Source organism: Acartia tonsa, chromosome 11 (assembly GCF_053477335.1).
Source record: "Acartia tonsa isolate MP-2025a chromosome 11, ASM5347733v1, whole genome shotgun sequence".
Lineage (NCBI taxonomy): Eukaryota > Metazoa > Arthropoda > Copepoda > Calanoida > Acartiidae > Acartia > Acartia tonsa.
The window spans coordinates 11407798-11411672 of record NC_137270.1 but is presented as its reverse complement, the minus strand read 5'-3'; the positions used below and the strand labels follow the sequence as shown (position 1 = coordinate 11411672).

At 33.4% G+C, this 3875-nt stretch overlaps 1 long non-coding RNA gene across 2 annotated transcripts; it reads right to left on the bottom strand.

The window, feature by feature from the left end:
* Positions 1-2276: 2276 nt before the first annotated feature.
* Positions 2277-3537, bottom strand: LOC145331750 (uncharacterized). Of its 2 annotated transcripts, XR_013883889.1 has the most exons (3): positions 3344-3537; positions 2919-3023; positions 2277-2415 (listed from the first exon to the last, which is right to left on the bottom strand). It is a non-coding gene; the product is annotated as an uncharacterized LOC145331750 (long non-coding RNA). The 2 variants fall into 2 exon arrangements; XR_013883888.1 differs by lacking the exon at positions 3344-3537 and having other exon boundaries at positions 2919-3328.
* Positions 3538-3875: the final 338 nt, after the last annotated feature.

Below are 3875 nucleotides of genomic sequence, written 5' to 3'. Positions count from 1 at the left end.
GCAATAATTATTTAAAAGCAAAAAATAGCTTGGAATCAGTCTATGAAAAAAATATATACTTTGTTTTAAAATAGCTAAAGTTTTTATTTTATTTTATGCCAATTGGAATCACTATACCTCCTACCCTGATAAAGCATAACACACTTATTTACACATGTTTGTGTGTGTGTGTGTGTATATAATATGCATACTTATTCCCATACATACGAATCTCTATATGTAAATATGCATTAATGAGTACATAGACAAATATACAAAAAAGGATACAAAATTCTGTAATATATCCTATAATATGTTCGAGTAAAGTCGTATGGCACAGCCAATTAAACAATCAATATATCTAATAACGAATTAGAGACCATGGATTTAAAATTTTTGTGACCAGTAAAATTTTATAGGACAATATCTCCCCCATCTCTGCCTTTAAATACATATAATTTTACCATTTATATGATAATGAGTTAAACAATGAAACTTTATAGTGTAGCCATTCAGGAAACGTTAGCAAGGGATTAAAACAAATATTTCTAGAGGGACAAAGTGACTCAAAAATCAGCCATGTGACGTCATAAAAATGAGGGAGATGAGAGGAGAAGTGGAAAAGAAAACCTCTAAAAAGATATAGATAATCACTCATCTTTATGACGTCACATGGCTGACTTTAGTCGCAGCCGTTTTTGATTACAGATACCAGGAAGACCAAGAATGTACTAGTTTAAAAATGCCAAATAAAATACTACTCTTAAAAGTTGTCGATTTCCCTCAAAGTGCCTTGCAAATTACATAATGTTTAAGTGAGGTTAGGTTAGGTTTTATTGGGCAATGTTCAGCCCCTCCGGGTTAAGGCAACCCTCAGTGGTTAAAAATCGGAAAAACAACAACACCATTATTTTTAATTTATTTTAAAGATATGGGGTGTCGGGGGGATGGAATGCCAGTACTCGATAGGTACTTTAGAGAAAGCACCTAAAATTTGAATTTATAAATGAGATTAGTTGTCATTAAAAATCAAATTAATACAATAAATTTAAATGTATAACATTGAAGTAAAACCCAAACCTATTTTAGACCACCTAAACTCTCTTTGATTTTTAAATTAGAAAATACATATTTCCAGACGAACCCCAATCTACACCACTTTTGTACTGTTGTTGTTGTTGTTTGTAGCCAGGTCAGGAAGCAGATAAATTTAGTTACAATATTCCAAGAAATTCTGCGCTCTTTTTGGGCTGCGTCCAGAGGTCAGTTGGTGATAAAATAGTGGGTTTGAAAGTACAGTTAAAAAGATGCTCAGTTGTGTGGTCCGCTATGTTACAATCTGGGCATCGTATGCTCTTTGAAGTGTCGAATCTTGAAATTGTTGACTGCAGAAAAGTGCTGTATCCTGATCTTAATTGGGCTAGTGTGCTCCTCGTCTGTCTTGAAAGCGTTTTTTCTTCCTGAATATTAATTGCAGGGGGTCGTGTATTTAAAACTTTATTTACAGGATACTTATTTCTGCAGTCTCTGTGAGCATCGTCATGGATCTTATGCAGCAGGTGGTGATTGGGATGAATTGGGCGGTGCATTGAGAGTAGGTACTGGTTGGTAAGCATTTCATTGTGTTCCTTCACCGGGAGAAGATTAGTTTCTTGGTGAAGGTGGCTGACCTGAGTCAGCTTGATGCAACCAGTTGCTACTCTCAGAGCGTTGTTCTGTGCTCTTTGCAACTCGCTCCAATTCGTTGCGCTCAGAGATGGTGTCCAAACCGGTGCCCCATAGTTTAGAACTGATCTTCCTATGGCCTTGTAAGTGTTTACAATCGTCTCCTTTGACTTACCCCAGTCAGTCCCTGACAAGCACTTCAGCACGTTGTTGCGCTGGGTCACGTTCTTCTTGGTGGCGATGGCGTGCTGCCCGAAGTTGAGCATCGGGTCGAAGGTGACTCCAAGGATCTTAGGGTGCTTGACAGTCGGCACATCTTTGCCCTTGATGATGATGGGTAGGGTCGTGCTTACTTCATTGCTGAAGGTTGTGAAGATGGTTGCCGTGGATTTCTCTGGAGAGATTTCCAGACTGCGTTCCTTGAACCAGTTGACTAGTTGGTCAAGGTAGGGGTTGATTTCATGACAAATTTTGTCAATAGTCGGCCCCGAGTTGAGTACCTGGCAGTCATCAGCATAGGATATTAGTTTGATGTTACCGGGTGGTTGTTTTGTGAATTTTATATGCACCATTTCAAATCAATTGATACCTTACAAAACCAAACATATAAATAAAACTTTATCAATAAAGACTTTTAAAATTAACTATTTTATTAAGACAAAATAATGGCACAAAAAATATTCAAACAATTTATAAAATTACTAGGTATTAGACAAATTATTTAATTAGGTAGGTTTAACACTAGGTATAACTGTAATTGTATCTGTTTTCCTGAAAATATTTAGACTTAGACTTTGTTTTGAAATATATCAGTAATAGAGCAATAGAGTATTTAGCTATAGAGTAGCACTTACAGACTAGATTAATTGATTGTGTTTAATAATATATACCTAAGTTTGACAAAGAAAGAGGATAAATGTAAAAAAGTTAAGAGTAAAAATTAAAAGCTTCCAATAAAATAAATATTTACATTACTTCATCTTGGCAGAAGACCTGGATTAGGTAAATAAAATAGATATGATATATAGAAGATACTAAGACAATTTTATCCTTATTCTCTTATAAACAACAAATTATAAACACAATTTAGATATTAGATTTTATAGATAAACACTATTCATTCACTTTTATGGATAAATGTACACATAAGCTGACTAAACTTTTAATTTCACAGTAGTGGTAACTTGGCAATAAGAGTAAAACTTGGATTTTAATTATCTAATCCTGATACACAATATAACCTTTAAATTACTACAATGATTTTAAAAACTTACCCTATAATGTGTCCTTCCAGGTGTAATGAAAGATTGGTAGTAAGTACTGGCCCAATGGTGGGGACCCTTCCAAACATTCTATCCTTATTCTGAAGTACAGATTTCCTATAATAAGATATATAATATGACCCCCTTCCCAACCTAATATATTCAAATTAATGCCTTATAAAATAAAGGGAGACTTATTATGAAAAGGTTTTAAAACAGAAAATAATTGAACAACAAAAAAGGATTCAAATTTAAACTTAAACACTATAAAAACAATAAAACATACTAAACTATTTAACTTTTAACAATTTTAACTTAATAACTGAAGATTTTAACTATTAACAAATTTAACTTATAAAATGAATTTACTACTAAATTGTAGAACAGATGCTTTCAATACGACGAGTTTTATAATACAAATGATAAAATATACTTACCATGAAATGTAGCAAATTACAGGTTCTAAAAGTAAACAAAGAAAATGCCTAAAAATTCCTTAATATGTATCTTTTAAAAGTACAAATATTAATTAAAAAGACGAAAACGTTACGTTAGAATCTACGGCGATTTTAATCTATTTGAGTACAAAATGAAAGTTTTAAGTAATTTTATGTTAAGATTGCCCTTTACAGGCGCCGATGAAACAAAAATAAAAGATAAAATAAAAGTATTTTTTTTTAGAAATTTTAAATAGTAAAAGTACGGCGATTTTTGTTTGTTTTGTTCAAACATAATGTAGAAAAGATTAGAAAATTTGAAGAACAAGAAATTTCGGTAAGAATCTAAGAATTTATAGAACAGTGGTGCTGGTAGCGTTCTCATGTAGAGGTTGAAAAGGAGTGGTGACAGTACTCCTCCCTGAGGTACTCCTTGTCTGACAACCCTGTATTTACTCTTGCAGTTGCGGAAGACAGTATATTGCTGTCTGCCTCGGAGGTAGCTGCAGAGAAACTTGATGAGGGTGTCGGA